We start from the raw sequence: 20,505 nt of genomic DNA, 5'->3' as shown, positions 1-20,505 counted from the left end.
CAGTTTTTGAGAGGAACCTTAACATCTTAGCCCCTCAGGCGAGAGCCTGCATCCCCCAGGACCTAAACTATATGCTAAAAAAATAACATTCCTTCTATTTGAGGCGGCACTCTCAGCCCCCTCAAATTACTTACTTGGTAAACTGCCTACTGCTGCTGGCACTCACCTCACCCCGACATATATCTGAAAAGTAAGCCCTTATGTTTAACAAACCTTTTCTCATTTTCTACAGGGGCAGAATATCCTTGAGAACTAACCCTTAATTTCTGTCCCAGGTGGCTTCTGAAGTCTCCTTGAACCAGGCTGTTTACCATCCCAATCCCAGAGCAAAGTGGAAGTAATGTTTCACTCTTTGGATCTACATAGACAACTAAGATTCTACTGTCACAAAACAAATTTTCAAAACAGATCTGATCAACTTTTGGTGATCTGTGCAGAAGGAAAACAGGGGAAAAGGACCATATTCAAATGAATAGGCATTTGCATCACCTTCTGTTACTCTCATGACAGAAAACAAATTCCTATCAGAGTCAGGGCTCATTCCACAAGGGCAGCAGCCACATCATCCTTGAAATACCTGATCTTCTGTACACGTCTTCACCAAATGCTACCACCTTGGTGCTACATCCAGAGCTGAGTTTTCCTCTGGCATTCTGCAGAGCCTGGTGTCCCCAGCACAGAATGTTCTCCAGCCACCCCAGTAATATAGCTTTGGGAGTCCTCCCAATATTTAGTACTGGAACACAGATTATAATAAACAGTACAGTTGTGCAGATAACTTACCATAATTGTAGATGTCCTAGTAGTTCAGTGTTGCAGTACACGTTCCCTCCCTCCTTACCACTCTCTTCTTCTGGGGTCATGGTGACATGGTTGCCCTATTGTCCTTCCTCTTTCCCCTACAAAGTGTCACTTACTGTCAGTACGATTAGTGGGCCAGGTCGTGCTCCAATGGATGGGCATCAGAGCTCTGTACCATGGACAAGAAAGACCTGAAGATGTCACCAGCTGATGACCTTTTTATAGCAGTGACATCTGATGTCAAGGGCAACCACCAGTTGGGAATGGTGAAAGACTTGGTATTTGGGCCAGCCATAGGTTTCTGCATGGCAGGAAGTCCCAAGACATAGCACTGCAACATTGATCTACTCAAACGTCTACAATTATTGTAGGTTATCACACAACTGTACTTTTCACAGCTTGTAAGTTATCAGTAGGATTAAGTTAATGTTTAACACATGTTCAGTTATTTTTAATGGAGAACTAACAACCAATAGACTGGGGAACAAGAGAAGGTTTCCCTTCATTTCAAATTGGAGGAAATAATTCCAGATAGAGCAGAAGAGGTTAGTATAAAAAGCAGTTTACTGGTAGAAATAAGGTTCATTTGAGTCCCTGGAAGCTGCAGACTCAGTAAAATAAAACGTTCAGAGGCTGCTTAACTTTTTAATACTTTAGAAAAATGTGCAGCTCATTTGTAGGTATTCTACATCCCTGAGAAAATCTGGATGTTTTCTGTGCCTGTTGGCCAACGTTTTCTTCCCACAGGCACACGTACAGTACAAGAATTCTACCTTTTGTGAGAGTAGTGAAATAGGGCTAATTCCAGATACAGAAAAATGTTTTTTGACAAAACTTCAGATGATTTTTTTTTTCATTGGATCACGGTTGTATTAGCCATAACTACATGCGATGTATCCTGTCAAGGATATTGGATATTCTGCCAGTCCACAAAGTATCAGGCTCCTTCTTTGTACACCATACATCTGCCCTTAGCACAAGAGTATGTACTTTTATAAAAGGGACACACAAGTGCAGCAAAACACAGAACTTGCCATATGTATGCTTAGGCAGACTTCTTATCAGCTCATCTGCAAGAGTATTGGCATTCAGTTTCAGCTACAACTCTATGTAAGTATCTCCATTGGGAAATCTTCCTTTTCTCTGTAAAAGTTGTATGCAAAAATTCTCCTTTGTATCAGAAAGGACAGATGTTTTTGGGGTAAGCAAATTCCCTGTAAAGATGCTCATATTAGTTGTTTTTTTGTCTGGGAGGACAATATGTCAGGTCCTGTCAGATCAGTAGGTTAAATTCTTTGAAGATTTTCCATGAAAACTAGCACTTCAGAGACGTGGTGCTTGTGGTCATGCTGTTGTATTCCTCTTCAGCACCATCTAGCAGAAAAAGAAGTTAACTAAACAGGTTAGCAAAGAGTGTCAGACATTTACCTTTTTTTCTGTGGTCTGAGACTAATACTCTACCAAGGCACCTTCACAGCTGTCAGACCATTAGTGTGTCTCTCCTGGTCTTTCTGGTGCATCCTCAGGAGGCCACTAAGGCCAACAAACTTCACACAACCTTCAGTCTGTATGTTAGACAGAACTCTCTGAGAAGAGAGAACCATGTTTTATAGTCTGAGGGTGAGGAAAGCATGCACCCAGTACTGGTGGGGGAGGACATCACTTACGGAAATCTAGCTTATGGATTCCTCTCCCAAAATGATAAAGCTGTAAACCCCTAAAAGCATACACAAAAAAACTAAACATCTATCTTCTTCTACCCTTTCTGTGCAAAAAGGTTCCCAGGAGAATCAGTTCAGCTTTGCACAAGGCTTATTTAAAGCCATTCATTTTCACCAGCTTTCTCGTCTAGCTTGCACAGTATATAAAGAATGAGAACTCCTCTTCCTCTGAAAAGAAAATTAGCCCTGAGTCTGATAATTGTGGTTTAGACTACACCTTGTTCTACTCTGTGTGAGTCTGAATCTATGGCTACTCTTTTCTCAGAGTCTTTCAAATGAGGAAATACATTTCTTTTGGAGATGTGATTTCCAAAATGAAAGATATCTTTAAATGGAAAGGTAAGCAAGTATCAGAATCTCAAAAGAAATATTATGAGAGACTTAGTATGGAATCCCCAAAGCCAGTATTAATCCCACATACACTTTGGGACCTTAGAGGACACTTTCAGTGCAGTTTCAGTCTCCCCAGATTCTGAAACCCCTGCTCAAAAAAAAAAAAAACTGTCATTCTACAGGGTGCCTGATGCATAAAGATTCCTTTACAGAAACCCTTTTGCAGAGGGCAGAAGTTCAAAATCCTTTTTTTCTCCCAGTCCCATACCAAATGATAAGGACATGCATGTCTTTGGCAGTTTTGAAACAAGGTATATATGCATAATCTACTTTTGCCTTCAGTACAATTAATTGCAAAACACGTTCTAATTATCTGTTACCGGTTCTGTCAATATGCAGCAGTCTTTGGCCTTCCCAATTCAGAGGCCAATACTAATTTACTTAACATGGTTAATTTTGCATCTCAGTTCACTCCATTAAGTGTGCTTATGTGGCAGCTGATACTGCCTCCAGGTCTGGCACTATGGAAACAGTTATTTGTATAAATGCCTGAGAGAGAATGCATGTAAAAGCTCAACCTTTAAATGTCCCACTTGAGCGTGATAAATATCTTCCGTCTGAAAATTATTCAGCTGAGGTTTTTAAGAAGATGGAAAAGGATGGGAAAGTTGTTGAAGGGAGTCAGGCAACTGTTTTTGTCCCCTTTTCCCAAGTACCAAAGGAATTATGCCCCTAACCCTGGGCCTTTCTCTTGAAAGTCATTTAAATCTATGCAGCGGAAGCCTTCTAAACAATATAAGAAAAGTGTCATGGTGAAACAAAAAATAAAGGAGAGAAATCTCAAGGACCCGCCTTTCAAAAGAAAAAGGTGTGACTCCTATCCCTTCCCTTCTTACCCTGGCCTCCCTTTCCAAATTGTAGTCTTTCCCTCTGCCTTCATCTCTGGAAACATATGACATCAGAATTCCGGATTCTAAAAATAATTTGCAATTTCAGTGGGCATCCCCTTCTATTCAAACTGGAGTAGCTCTGCCTCCAAAGAACCAAATTCATCTGTTCCCTCAAATTCTTTCAGATCTGCTGGTTCAGGGAGTGTTCCCACTTCTCAACAAGGCAGAGGCTTCTATTCAGAAATCTTACTATTTCCCAAAAAGAAGGTACCTGGAGAACTATTTTAGACATTTCAGAACTGGAATACATTTCTCCTGGTTCCAAAATTTAAAACATTCTCTTACAAATCCTTTTTCCTCCATCTTCAAAAGCTTTTCTGGTTACTCTAGCCCTTAAAGATGCCTGCATGCATATACATATTCACAAAAAAAATGTTTTCTAAGTTTTTTTTTCCCCTTGAGCTTGCATTTTCAGTTTACATATTTACCCTTTGATCTTTCTACTGCCCCTGTCATAGCATTCTGCAGACTTCAAGGTATTCACATTTCCCCCTACTTGGACAATTAATTCATTACAGCTTCATCTGCCCAAGACACAGTGGTATTGCTCCACTTTACCATGCATCTGTTCAGCAGGCCAGACTTCATCCTTAACCTGAAAAAGCCATGCTTAATTCCTGCTCACAGGTTAGTGTTTCAAGGCTATCTTCTAGATACACCTCTGATGACAGCTTTTCTTCCCCCAAAGAAAGTGTCTTCTTAATGTCATCATTTCTTAAACCTAGCTCATCAAAATATGTTTGCATCAAGAGAATTCCTCAGGATTCTGGATTATATGGCCTCCTCCATTCTTATGGTTTCATTTGCCAGACTACACATGAGGAAAATGCAGTAGTTTCTCAAATCCATTCAGGCCTGGCATCTACATCCTCTAACTTTCCCAATTCCTGTTTTCAGTTTAATCAAGTAAAGCTCAACTGATGGTCTAACCAAGTTCCAATAAATCCAGGTGTCTGTCTTTATCACCAGTGTTTGTCAGTGTTACCACAGATGCCTCAGACTTCACATGGGGCAGTGTCTCCAGGTTTATAGGTAGTTAATAGGCTTGCAGTCCAGGAGACCATGGAGTAGCCTAGCTGAAATTTCTAGTGCTGTCTGATTAATGACTTGCTCAAGATCATACAGTAAGCAAATGAGGACTGAGGGAATCAAACCCTGTATCACAGCTCACAGCCTTAACCATACGCTCCAACTGCCAGAAGGTGTTGAGGGTCCGAAATGCCTTGGATCTTATTTCAGATTCAAACTTATAAATCTCAAGGAAATGATGGACCATATCAAATCTCTCAAAGCTCTAAATCAGTTGTGGATGTTGGGACCCCCTGCTAGTGATAAGATGGTACTACAGTAATTTGGTTAAACATCACGGGGCAATGAGATCCTATCCCCTTTACAGACAAGCTATGATTGCCTGGGAACTGGCAATTCAGCACAGTCTAACTACAGAAAACGTAATTATATCAGAACAAAATACAATAGCAAACTCTGATCATATTCAAGATAGACCTTCACAAGTGGATGGTATACCCAGCGGTCTTCCAGTAGATTGTTCACCTGTAAGAATCTCCCCAAGTAGATTTGTCTGCTTCCTATCTCAAGAGACAGCTGAAACAGTTATGTGCAAGACACCCTTCAGAAAGGCCTGGAAAATTGGCACATTCTCTTTTCCCTTGATGAGAATGTTCCTTTATGTTCCCTCTTTCCTGTGATATCCAAAGTCCTACTAAAGATCAGGAAGGGTCTACTAGAGATACTTCTGGTCACTCTCTTTTGGCCCAGGCAACTTTGGTTCTCCCTTCTCGTGCATCTGACAGGGGCATTTACCAAAAACTATGTCACCTAGGACAAGGAATCCCTCATCCTCTCAACATTCAGAATCTACATCTAGCTGTATGGATGGCAAACATACCTATCTATGTCTAAATGCAAGAAATTAGGACAAAGCCAAAAATAATGTGGGGGAGGGGGCAATAGCACAAAAATCAGAGACAAATTTTAAATATTGCTCTTATAAGCTTAGAAAGTTGTTAGGTTAATGGGCTTTGTGTTAACAATCTTTGAAAGATATGAAGTCAGCAATTCAAATGTATGCCATTATTTAGTGACTTCATTCCTCAAAGATTTGCCAAAAAAACACACATTTTATGAGGAACAGACCAAAAGTGAGAAGCAAAAATTTCAGATTTTAGAAAGTCTAATCAACTTTTTATTTTCTTTAATGATAAGAAAAAAGATAATCCTGTATCTGTGCAAATCATTTTAGATGGCTGTCTCAAGCTATTTAGCTTTTTTACTCAAACCAAGTCCCCATCAGATTGTCAAGGCACATTCTACTAGAGCTATGGCTACTTTTGGGGCTTTCTGGAAAGGGGTTGACTCCAAATGTATTCTACAAGTAGCTACGTGATCCTCAGTGTACAGTTTCATTAAGCACTATCAACTTGGCTCTTTTTCCATAGTTAGGGCAGAATGCGTTAGAACTATCCTTCAAAGTCTCTAAATGTCTGCCCCTTCTTCTTCCATTCTTTCTTCATAAGCTTTTGCAGTCATCCCATATTTTTATAGCTACTGCAACAATGATCTAATGACCATAGTAAAGTTGTGCAATTTGACTTACCAGAACAGGAGACTTTTGAATAGTCCGTTGCAGTGCTACCACCCTCCCTGCACACCCAATTTTCTGCAGCTCTCCAGATCAGGGTGGAGTAACCCTCTTGTTACTTTTGTTCTTCTGACTTGACATGACATTATTACTTTAGAGCTCTAGGATTCAGTCTCCCTATATAGAGCAAAAAGGTCTTACGTTTTGGCTTACTTGTAGAAGCTTCTTAAACCAGCATGTACTCTCATGCCAAGGGCAGATATATGGTGCATGAGGAATGAGCCTAAAGCTTTGTTGACACGCTTGGATGTCTGATATTCTTGACATGATTTATCTCATGTGATTATGGCTACTTACAAAGGTGATCTATTCAAATATGTATGGTAAGGTAGCATATAACTGTACTTTCCACAGCAAAGCCTGATTGAAGCAGATTGGAAGATTGAAGAAATAAAATATGAAGCTTAAAGTCTGATTTTTTTCTTTAAGTAAAAAAAAACTGTAAAACTGGCCTAGGGCTGGTTTTCTAAGTGTCATAAAGAAAGATAAAGACAAGCTTGGCACTACAAAGGGCAAGATGTGCTCAGGACAAGTACACTAGGCACTTCCAGTATGGTGCAAATTCAACTGTTAAACTGGAAAGTGCTGATTACAAAGGACAAAAATGTTTGCCTTGTTTCAACCTGTTTTATCATTCTTGCAAAAGGAATAAATACAGTAAGTTATTATCAGAAGTACTTGGTGCTATTTTTTTTATGCTCAAGTAACTTTATTACTATAGTGTCCCATTCCTGGGGAAATCTAGGGTATAGAATGTTGAAGCTAGTGTGAATAATTAAAAAGGGTGTAAATGCTTATTCATTATGCACTGTGAACAATAAAACAACATAAAAATGAGCCAGAAAAAAAAAAAAAACAGAAATAAATCAAAGCCAAAGCAAATCTTCATTTTGGTTGCCAAAAAAAGCCATATCAAACAAATGAGAAGCTTTGAAACAGATCAGAGTAGAACACCCACTGCACTTCTGAGGAAGTACTAGATGTTTTTTGGGTCTATATTAGAACATTGAAAGTTTAATGGTTTGAATCACTAAAGGTCAACCTTTAGTGATCGAACCATTAAAATTTTGAATGTTCAGAAAATATAAATAAAAACAAAAAAATAAAATCTAAAGAGTGTAGGTAGGGGGGCAAGCCGCCATGCACCCCCTGCTACTTAAATAAACCAACTCCGGGACCGCACTACATTGAAGTAAATGGAAATCTCCCCTTACAGAGACTTCCGTTTACCCGTTTGATGTTCTGCACTTTCGCTATTCACGTGTCGACAATGTCGGATTCAACATTGTCGGCTTTCGAGAATACAATAGGTAACCTTTTTTTTAACAGTTCTACATCAGAAGTCAAGTCACACCACAAATAAGATAATGGAATGATCAACTTTTTCAGGTAAGGTGGACTGAATTAATTTGGGGGTAAAAAGACCCTTTTTTAAGACTTTTGAAGTTCATAAGAGACTTGGACATCAATGCATCCAGGTAGCTACTTCTTAGATGTAACTGTCTGTTTAAGCAGAATGTGTGAAATCGCAGTGCTATCCCAGTCTTAGGTATAAGTTGCTTTAGGTGACTTGTTTGTCATAAATTGCTTATGAGAGAGGTTGTTGACATTAATTCAGTAGCTGTAATATTCAGTCTGAACAGTGCATTGATATTACACCTTAACTATCTCCTTTCAATTTATATTTGCTATATGTGCAGCCACAGTCTGTGACATAACTGGGGGCTGCAGTGTAAATCACTGTTCAATATTGTTTATTCATTTGTTTGCAGTCAGACATCTGAGGTGTAAAGCGCCAGTTTTATGGGTAGGGGTGGGATTGCAGTGGGCAGTACTGTGTGACAGCAGTAAGTTGAAATATATTACTCTGGCCATTATTTGTATATTTATTCATTTAATTACATTAAGACATCTAAGGTGTATGGTCAGAAGTGATTGTAACTGTTGGGCACATCCACCTGTATGTTTTTACACTTGTGAGGGGAGGTTGTAATGGGCTGCACTGTATGTGTCAGCTGTGAGGTGAAATACATTACTGTGATTATGTAATTCATTCAGTGGACCACAGAGGTCTGGTGTATATGGTCATTAAGTTAGCTATAAGTGGTGGGCATGTGGGGAGATGCAGTGGATTGCACTGCATGTGTTTAATAGCAGTGAGCTAAAGTACATTACTGAGGCCAGTATGTATGCATTTATTCATTTGCTCACAGTCACATATCTGAGATATATACAGTCTATAAAGTGCCTATAAATTGGTTGACATTAGGCATTATGGATGAAAGTGACTGACCCCAGCCATCATTTGATCAGTGTTAAACAGTCATTGATTTGGCTAGGCAGGATTAGTATGTGTTTGATTAAACAACTTGAAATGCATTACAGTGACTATTTTTTATTTGATCACAATCAGACATCTGAAGAGTATACAGCCAAAATGGCTATAATGAGTAGGTACTGAGGCAGTCTGTGGATGAAAGTGACTGACTCCATGTGCTGTTTGATCACAGCTAGGTAGACATTGAGATTTAATATAGTACCTCCCCTTCTTTTGCTTCCTGCTGGCCCCCCCTTTCTCTGAAGTCACCTGCTGTCACTGGCTTTTGACTACTCGGTTATTAACACAGCAAGGAAAGTGTGCTTTTTAGAAAGCATATTTGCAAAAGCAGTCACTTGAGCAAATGTGCAGCTTAACCATGTAGCATTTTCTGTCAGTTTTGCAGGCAATAGTGGAACTGAAACATATAGCTTCAACAATGAACCACAAAAACTCATGATGGCTATCCTGATTGTGTTGTTTACAGGAGCCACTCCATCTTGTATTCTTCAATGACCACTAGGAGAGGGTCTGTACTGGATAAAGTCTCTGCACAGTAGAGAAGAACATGGTCATAGTGCTGTGGGCTTATGTAGTAATGTGCTATTTTGTAATTGGAATACTAACCAGGAGCTGCAATATTAAGTAGGTGAGCTAAATGGAATTCAATAACTGTCGATGATAATAAAGTGCCTTTAGCCATCAATTTCCTAATGTAAAATAAGGTCAGAAATATGTAACTTTAGGAACATGTACATGTGTTTCTTGAATATTATTGGAAAATAATCATGAACTTTACAGATGGTCATTTTAATTATTTCAGGGAACATAATCTTGTCAAGTGGACATTCCTGACTTTTCTTAACTCTGTAGAATTAGAACAGTGTTGGCCTGCTTTGAAAGCCAGACCTTTAAAGACCATGTAGGTGGAAGCAGTTTGAAAACCCAGGTAGAAATAGCACAAAAGTCACAAAGGATTTGGTGGTGGTAGTTTCATATCCTTTACCTGTGAGACTAAGACCAGCAAGTAATTAGTCTGGCTTATCAACTGCATTACTAGCTGAGTTAAGTACAAACTTGCAGTGTTAAAGATTGTACTGCATTTTATTTTACGTTTCTGTATATTTAATTGTTTCATTGGTCTGTGTCTCTCTGTAGTTATTTGTTTTTCTATTTAATTGTTTCATAGAATAATGTGGTCTCTCTCTGTCTCTGCAGTTAGTGGGGGCTATTGTGTTTCACTTCATTGATTTTCAGTGTTAAACTCTTAGCCTAGAGGGTTTTTCTGTATTATAAGTGTTAGTCACATATCTTTGAATTTATTACTGCTCAATATCTGAGTTGTTTGGCTTCTGCTACATACCTACAATCAACTGCATTACTAGCTGAGTTAAGTAAAAACTTGCAATGTTGATTGTACTGCATTTTATTGTTCCGTGTATTTAATTGTTTCATTGGTCTATGTCTCTCTGTAGTTATTTGTTTTTATATTTGTTTCATAGAATACTGTGGTCTCGCTCTGTCTCTGCAGTTAGTTTCCCGACCACCCTCCCTGTTCTTGGATTAATCTTGGTGGCTTTGGAATTGCCCGCCCCTCCTGTAAATTTGTGTTTGAACACTCCTCCTGGGTCTATCTCATTTGCTCACTCAACCAAGTACAGTGAGATCATATTTTGACTTCAGAGACTCCTACCAGTCCCATCTGTTCAGCTCTATCCCAGCTCTATTCGAGTCTAGTGTCACTAGCTCATTCTACCTATTACAGAGAGAACATTTGTGAAGCGCAAGCCACTTAGGTCCTTAATTTTGAATTATCTTATTTTTCTCCTTTCTTCCTTTCCACTTTCCAGATACAGATTTGCTGTAACCAGGACTGTTTGTAAGCATCTCAGCCCCCAAAGCCTTTTTGTGTTGGAGGGAAGCTTTCTAGCTTATCAGTGGGAGTGGAAAGCACTAGGTAGCCTACCTACCACAAGAGTGGTTTCTGGCCCAAAAATTGTAGTTTATTGGCCATTTGGGCAGTTTTTCTATCTCTTTCAACCTTCTGGTTTAAAAGCCCACGTTTGAGCTCATTTCCCACCTTTCCTGTAACTAGTCTAGTCTACATACAGATTTGCTGTACCCAGGACTGCTTGTAAGCTTCTGAGCCCCCAAGCCTTTCTATGTTGGAGGGAAGCCTTCTAGCTTATCAGTGGGAGTGGTAAGCACTAGGTAGCCTATCTACCACAAGAGTGGTTTCTGGCCCAGAAATTGTAGTTTATTGGCCGTTCGGGCAGTTGTTCCATCTCTTTCAACTTTCTGGTTTAAAAGTCTGCGTTTTCACTTCTCTTCCACCTTTCCTGTAACTAGTCTAGTCCAGATACAGATTTGCTGTATCCAGGACTGTTTGTAAGCTTCTGAGTCCCCCAAGCCTTTCTGTGTTAGAGGGAAGCATTCTAGCTGATCAGTGGGAGTGGTTACGCACTAAGTAGCCTATCTACCACAAGAATGGTTTCTGGCCCAGAAATTGTAGTTTATTGGCCGTTTGGACAGTTTTTCTATCTCTTTCAACCTTCTGGTTTAAAAGCCCGCATTTGCGCTCATTTCCCACCTTTCCTGTAACTAGTCTAGTCCAGATACAGATTTGCTGTATCCAGGACTGCTTGTAAGCTTCTGAGCCCCCCAAGCCTTTCTGTGTTGGAGGGAAGCCTTCTAGCTTATCAGTGGGAGTGGTAAGCAGTAGGTAGCCTATCTACCACAAGAGCTGTTTCTGGCCCAGAAATTGTAGTTTATTGGCCGTTTGGGCAGTTTTTCTATCTCTTTCAACCTTCTGGTTTAAAAGCTAGCATTTGCGCTCATTTCACACCTTTCCTGTAACTAGTCTAGTCCAGATACAGATTTCCTGTATCCAGGACTGTTGTAATCTTCTGAGCCCCCAATCCTTTCTGTGTTGGAGGGAAGCATTCTAGCTTATCAGTGGGAGTGGTAAGCACTAGTTAGCCTATCTACCACAAGATCCAGGTACATATTCTTAATTTTAGCACTTGAATTTGCTTATTCGTGCTCAGCACTTGCTCAGAACTTGTTAGCAATAAATAAGCTACAAATTACTACAACACTCAACCTTTCTCTTTACCTAGAGGAAAACAGTTTTTGTACTTACTTCCCTCACTTGCTTAGAGAAAAACAGCTCTTATACTCAATGTCCTCACTTGTTTAGAAGAAATTAGTTTTTTATTCAGCCATGTCCAAGGGTCAGCTCCCAGTGTTCTCTTCTGTCTATCTAATGAATCTGGGCATCTTGAGGCAATGTAGCAATTGCCTCATATACACAGACAACCCTCTACTCCTACCACCCAACACCACAACCTGTGAGAGATGCACTTATCTAGCCAAACTGAAGGTAAAGCTCTCCAACCAAGACTGAACTTGACAGTCAAGAGGAGAAGGTAAACACTTGCACCACACCACACTCATCACATAATCCCACTAAACCTACACCACCAAAATCCACACATAGAAACACAAAAACATTTACAGAGGCTCTCAATAATAATCTGCTCAAGCAACAGAGACATCCGAAGCAGAAACGCAAGCAACCTCCACCCCCCCAACACAACCCAAATGATACATAGCCCACAGACTCAGTGTGCCAATAAACCATAGCCCATAAGGCAAACCAACGTACCCAACACACTAGTCATAGGTGACTCTATAGTCAGGCACACTGATGTCCCACTCACCAGGCTAAACAAGGAGAAGGTTACTGTCAACTGCCTGTCGAGTGCCAAGATCTACCACATAACCCATGCACTCATGTCACTCCACAACAAGTACAAATATGACTCTGTCATTGTCCATGTTGGTGTGAACAACCTGAGACGTACCTCCCTGACTACATGAAAAGAGACATGGAAGAGCTCTCTGATCTTGTAGCCCAGGCAGGTATGACCCTAGCTCTGAGTAGCATCCTGCCATTGCCCAGAGTGATACTGCAGTACAAGGAAAAAATGATTGACTTCAACAATTGGCTAAGCTTCTGGTGTCATTCTAAGGGGATCCAGTATCTGTCTGCCTGTGACGACATGGTCGACAGACCGCGATGCTTTGCCAGAGATGGCCTGCACCTGTCCCCCCTGGGATTCAGGATATTGGCTAAGGCTCTTGCCACCCCTATAGTGCCTTTTTTAATCAAGGATCAAATGAAAAATTCACCACCGTAACAGGAACAGGCAAGCAAAAACTGAGGGTAATGCTACTCAATGCTAGAAGTCTAAATCTCAAAATGCACTCACTCGAGGCACTCCTTAAAATGGAGAACATCGATATCTGTGCAGTGACTGAAACCTGGTTCAAGGCTCTAGAGAGCACCCCTGCATTACCAGGCTATAACTCATACCACACTTTTCGAACATCTAACCTGGACCAGAACACCAAAGGCAGGGGTGTTTCTATATTCATTAAGGATATCCACACCTCCAGGCTACTTGTGCAGCATAATGCATCCGAGGTTATCCAAGTGCAACTAACTCTGGGCAAAACTGCAATACAAATTGTAGCTTGCAACAGATTCCCCACCGTGCCCCAGGATTCCCACTCCTCTTTTCTTGATATACTGGAAAATATTAGGATTCAACCAAACACCCTAATAATGGGTGATTTCAACTAGCCCACCATTAACTGGGAAAACTACTCATGTACCAACTCCTTCGCTCAGTGCTTTCTGGAATTCATAAATTCCAATGCCCTGGATCAACTTATCCACACCCCCACCAGGGGCAACAATATCCTAGACCTAGTCATTACCAACATGAGTGCCTGGTGTTCCACACCTGAAATCAACTCCTCGTTGGTCAGATCCAACCATAAGCTAATCCCCCTAGATATCCGCATCCTGCCCCCACCCACCATTATGGAAACCAGGGTAAAAAATTTCTCCAAAGCCAACTTCATGCTTCTTAAGACAGAAGTGGCGAACTTCATGACGCCCATGCCGATGGACAGTACAGTTACGACTGCTGAATCCTACACAAATGCACTCTATAAGCATTTACACAAGTGCATAGATTGTGCTATCCCAAAAAGAACCAAGATGCTGTCCTCCAAAAAAAGGAAGCCAATCTGGTGGTCCCCTGCCATAAACAAACTCTACAACAGAAGGAAGAAACTGTTGTAAAAGAGAGTAAAATCCCATGAGTGGAGGAGCTCCCTGGTCAGCCTCAGTAAGAAGTTGAGATTCCTTATAAGATCCTCCAAATTTAGCAGTGAAAACAAAATCACCACTGATTCTAAGGGCAAACACAAAGCATTCTATAGCTATGTCAAGAATCTCAATGGCAACACCCAGATCTGCTCTGAGTTACAGCACAATGGCACGAAAATTACAGAGCCAACTGATATTGCCAACATCCTGGCAGATAGGTTCAGTGCTAACTTTACCCCCCTCTCACCCCCTAAAGGGCCCATATCTATACAGGAAGAATGCAGAATCCCTGTAATCACATCTATGCAGGTAAAAGCTGCACTTTCTAAAACCAAAAACACAGCACCCATGGGACCGGACAGCACCCCAGGCTGCGTTTTACATGAACTTCAGAACAAACTGGCTCCCCACCAAAGCACCATGTTCAATCATAGTCTCACATCAGGCTTTGTGCCCACTAAATGGCGCACAGCAACAGTTATCCCACTCCACAAAGGGGGAGCCACCACTGATCCTGGGAACTATCGCCCTATTATCCTGACGAGCATGGACTGCAAGGCCATGGAACATATATCATCATGGAACTCATAAATAAAGACATTGGTAGCCTCCAAACTCTGGACCCCACCTCACAAAGAGGATTACTGGCCTCAAACAGATGCCCTACACTGACCGTCTCAAAAAACTCCAGCTTTACTCTGCAGCATATTGCCTACTCCGAGGAGATCTCTGCCTAACATATAAAGCTATGTTAAACCCACAGCTGTTGGACATGCTACACCTAAAGAAATCCCAATCCCTCCAAGCTACACGCTCTAGGGACCTAAACCTTGTCACCACAATAAACAGAACATGCTGGAGAGATAGATTCCTGAGCCATAGACTTCCTATACTCTGGAACAAGCTACCCATTTATGTCAAGCAAAGTTCCTCATTAGCACTCTTCAAGAAAAATCTTGATGAGTGGATGGGAAATAGGAAATACACCCCAAGGATCACTTCTGTGGCTCTGCTCGACAGGGGCACAGGAAATTAACTTTCTTGGGTGGCATAAGCCAGGAAACCTTGTTGGCTAAGCTTACTTAGGCCCTTGGGCCAATAGCCTAGAACCTACCTATGAACCTATAAACCTTTTTCCCAGGCCACTCCAGCCCTTACCCTTTGAAGGAAAACTCCACGCTCTCATACAGTTTAACTCAATTGTTAGGTTTCTTTTCTCCCTACAATATGTTTCCAACATTGTGTATATACCAGAAACCTGCTTGTAGTTTTTAAAACTTTTATTTACTTGCATTGGAGTCAAAGGAAGGGAAAGCCCATCTGCTTTTTTTAAAAAAACTCAACTTCTCACATACTTTGCAGAGAAATTCGTCTCCACCTGCATGACATATCATATACACAGTTAAATCTGTAGTTTACCCTGTCAGGTACTGTTGCCAATCTTGGATGGGTAATTAATCCTGCTAATGTAAGAACACAGAAGCTGATATAAAAAAAGAAAGCCGTAGAATTGTTTCCACTGTTTTTATTGCAAAGGGGAGGAGAACGTACCACTCCCCTTTCATAGCAAAACAAAGCAATTAGATCAGTCAGGGTTTTAAAGGCAATTGTCAGCTCTTCTGACAAATTTACATAAGCAGCAACACAGTATTGAAATTCAAAGCTTTAAATGTTATGTATAATAGTTTGTGTTAAGATAATTTGAGTAGTAGCAAAGATTTCTGTGACATTTAGAAAAAAGTCAGTAAATATTTTTTCTTGTAAAGCATAAATGCATTTAGTATTTTCAACCCCCCCCCCCCACACACACACACACACACGCACACACACAGGCCAAATGCAGAAAGAGTGTCAGGTGGCAACCCTATCAACTAGGTGCACTGATACTGTTCATAAAAAGGTATTTTATGCTTTGTGTGACATCCTTCCTGAGAGTGATGCATATCTGATGCATGCAGATCCATTGTAAGAGATTCCCACTGACTTTGAGTCAGTCCTTGCATTGTCAGAGAGCAACCATAATTTACTATGTGCCCTTGCATTAAGAACACTAAGAAAAGGAAATCAGAAGTATTAATGGTGTTCAAATGCATACACACACACACACGCTTTTGTACACACGTACTTTAGATATATACACACATGCAGAAACACACACGCACTCATACTATATATATATATATATATATATGTTTGTGTGTGCAATACATGTGCATACAATGAATTATTTGTAATAAACAACATAGTATAGTTAAGCATTATTAATGTACACATTCTAGTAAATGTTGCTCAATGATTTACTTGGACACTGTCACACATTGGCTATATGTTCCACATGCAATCTTGGTCAATGTCTTTCTGTCAGTATTTTTTTATTTGTATTGATAAGTGCATTTAATAACTGTTATTATATTTGCCAGTGTAGCTTATGTTGTGGTTGAAAAGGGTCCTGGGACCAGTTCACTTTCCTTGTTACCAAAGTATAAATAAATATGAAATAGAAAAAAAGAGGGGGGACATGACAGAAATAATTGAGGAACTAGTAAAGCACATTTTAAGTCTGCATCATTCATGAGAGAGAAACATCCTCCCACTGAAGGGATTGGGAAGTAGCAGACAGACTAAGTTTAGAGTCCTACTACTTGTCACTTGTAAATGTACAGCAAGGATTATTTACTGCAGTGAGAGTTTTCACACCTCAGCATGAGAGTATGGGAAGGGTTTATTTATTTTTATTTATTTAACATTTGTTGACCGGGAAAGTCTGACTAGGTTCCACAGATCCTGTTTTTAGCAGAGGCCCAGGGAGAAATGCTCCAGAAGCATGTCTTTAGAATATCTAGGAGTGGTATTTGAGGAAAAGGAAGTCTGATGAGGAGATCAAAGGTAGAATCAGAGGGACCACAGCCACAGCCAGTTGGCACAGAGTGTCAGGGTAGTGTACGACAGAAAAATGCAAACGAAGCTGAAAGGTAAGGTGTACAAAACAGTGGTGTGACCAGTACTACTGTATGGTATAGAAACCTGAGCAGTGAAGGCAGAGCAGCTGAGGATGCTAGAGGTGATAGAGATGAAATGCCTGAGATGGGTGATAGGATGCAACCTGTGGGCAGAAGAAGAAATGAGGACCTCAGAGCAGAAGCCCAAGTACTCCAGATGTAATTAAGGTCAAAGAAAACTGATTATGGTGGTTTTGACACATGCGGGAAAGCAGAAGACAATCTGGTGAATAAGATTTGGGACAGACAGGAAGAAGACAAGGATAAATGAGAGTTTTCTCTAAAGAGATGGATGGATTGTGTGAGAGAAGGCCTGAAACAGTCAGGCATGAAGAAGGCAAGAGAGTGGCACTGAACTGAGAGAGAGAGAGAAATGACAACAGTTGACATAATACATTGACCCTATGAAGAAAATGGGAAAAAGGGGGTTGATTATGATGATGATGATGATGAATGTTGGTGCTAATAATGATACTTTTGAATTTAGTAAAGTATTACCACCACCAGTACTTTATTTTGCCATAGGAAAAGGTGGGTTTAGAACTTCTAGTGACAGAGGGAATAATATTTTGAATACATTTTGTCAAATAAGATTTATTTAAGCTTAAATTGCAAGAATATAACAATGTGCTTTTTACTGAAATCATAAAAGTGGGATGAATACAAAAGAGTTGCACTTCAGCAGATTTCCTAATAGCAGCGGTCCCCAACCACTGTGCTACAGAGTTTATCAAGTTTGTTAGGACTCCTCTTACAAAAAACTATTTTATATGCTTTCTTTTGCTGCAAGTAGCTAACAGCTATTTATAGCATAGAACAAGTTCTGTCAGAGAGATAATGACAATGAGTCATACCAACTTTTTGTGCCCTTCTATAGGCGTTTTGTGGACGACCTGTTCATTGTTTGGAATGGCACACTTTCACAGTTGGATGACTTTTTTGGACAAGTTAACGGTTCCCTTTGGTTCCTTAATTTCACGATGGAATGGTCACACACTAGAATTCCATTTCTGGACATATATGTGGAAAAGCTATCAGGTGGAATTGTCAACACAGGTTTATATCGTAAATCTAGTTGCAGAAATACCCTATTACACCGTTCCAGCATGCATCCAGGCTATGTTTACAATAACATAGTCCGTGGACAGTCCATGCGTCTGTCTAGATATACACCATATACCCCTGAGTTTTCATTGGGATTAGATGAATTGGGCAAGAGATTTAAGGAACGTGGTTACAGTGTTATGGATCTTAGTAACGGAATGGAAGATATTTCCACTCTTAGAGATAATAGAGCTATGCCATACTTTTCAGAAGGGGCTTCTGGGTTTTATGGGACTGAAAACCCAGTACAACAAGCTGAAAACACTCCATCTGAGATGAACAATGTATTGTTTCCTGTGTACTATACTAGGGACATTGGCACCCTAAAAGATGTTTTTACTAAACACTGGCACATCCTATCAGTAGACCCTATGGTTAAAAGAATTACTGGAGACAGACCTAGGTTTGTTTATCGCAATAAGAAGAACCTTAAACAAATGCTATGTTATCCTAGAATGTGCCCGTCTATTCAACAGATAGATGGTCCTTATATGGTACCTTGTAATCAGTGTAATTTTTGTCAGTATATACTTAGTGACCCAGTTTTTCAATTCCCTTATGGGAAAGGTACATACACCATCCGAGTCAGAGGTAACTGTATGTCTAAAGACGTGGTATATTTAGCATCTTGTACAGCATGTTCAGCCTATTACGTAGGCAAGACGAATAGGGTCCTTAGAGATAGGATTCGTGAACATGCCTATCACATCAGGAAAGGTCATCTTTTTAATGCACTTGCAAAACATACCACAGATTGTGGTCTGAATCATAATTTCAAGTTTAGAATTTTAGAAAAAATTTGTAGAACACATAGGAGGGGTGATATTGAAAATCACACAGAAGTTTGTGAGATTAATTGGATCATTAAATTTAGGGCTGATGTTCCACCGGGACTTAATGGTAAAGTCCCTGTACGTCCACTGTTGAAATCTAGGAGACTCAGGAATAATAAATGATTTTAAGTATTTTAAATATGTATTTCATTATTTTTATGGTGCTTTATAACCCTTTTTTACATTGTTTGTATATATTTAAAAGTGTACTTTAACTGTTAGTTGATTTAGTTATTAGGTCTATGTTCCTTTAATGGTTGCTGATTTTTTGGCGCCTTTTTATGTATATAAGCTTATTACCCCTATTGTTGAAACGTAATTAGGTCTGAAGAAGCTATTTTAGCGAAAGCGCTCACCTCATTTAAATGGAATAAACCTGTTTTTTACTACCTCGGTGATTCTGGATTATTTCTTGGGATTCAACTGTGGATTTGATGTGACAAGGTCTTATTTGTGGACTAAAAGTGATCGTGACTTTATCCCTTTCATTGTTTTGCTCCACGAACATTTATTTTTGTAGATGAGACATTGATAAAACGTAAATTTATTATACACAACCAAAAGACTAAGCGCTTTTGCTAAGTCTATATAGCATTATCAAAGTCACTTTAGTTTCAAATTCTTAATGTTTGAAAAGAAGCAGCATCCAATCATTTTACAATTAATTCATTAATTAATTACATCATTTCCTATTAATTAAAACCACTTCATCAACTCTTATTTTAAAACCATATATTATACTGTTTTTATATAATACTCTGTATGTTTATATATATATATATATATATATATATATACCTCACCAATTCTATTTTATTACACTTGCCCTTTGTTTTAACAATGGTTTCAAAGAAATGTTTGTCATTCAACCCTGGTAAATTTTGAGCATTTAAACGCATCTGCCATTTCATTTCTTTTACTTCTACTTCATTTTCTATATCCCCTCCCCTCCCATCTATAAAAACTCTATCTATTATAAAGAAAATAAACTTTTTAAAATTAATACATTTTTTACTATGAATAAATAAAGCATTACATTTATTTTCTTTCCTAATTGCTCTTTGATGATCAGCTATTCTATCTTTTAGTCTCCTGTTTGTCTTACCGACATAAAATGCTTCACATGATACACAAGTTGCCACATAAACTATTTTTGATGTATTGCAATTGCATTTTCCTGGACATGGAATAGTTGTTCATAAGAATTTATTACCACATAGGGTCTATCATTTATATATCTACAATATCTACAGGTTCCACATTTTGTCATTTTAGAAATATATTTTGCTCTTTTTTTCTTTCATAGCCAACCATTCTTTTATGGTTTTCCCCCTTTTATATGTTATCTTTGGTTTTGCTCCTAATAGGGCTTTTGTTTCCCCTTCTAGGCAGGTAACCCACTTCTCAGTCAATACTCTAACCAATCCGGGTGTCACCACCATCACATCTGTTTTCTTTTCATCTGGTTTAATTAATTTTTCATTTATATCCATTTTCTTCTTAAGAATAGGTAGAAAATTAGTATTTTTTTATGTATAATTTCTTTCCTTACTTTCAGTAGCAAATTTAATGGATATCCTCTCTCTAGGAACATTCCTATGAG

This window comes from Protopterus annectens, chromosome 1.part1 (genome assembly GCF_019279795.1).
Source record: "Protopterus annectens isolate FY-2018-M chromosome 1.part1, PAN1.0, whole genome shotgun sequence".
Taxonomy (NCBI): Eukaryota; Metazoa; Chordata; order Ceratodontiformes; family Protopteridae; genus Protopterus; species Protopterus annectens.
This window is presented reverse-complemented; position numbering follows the sequence as displayed.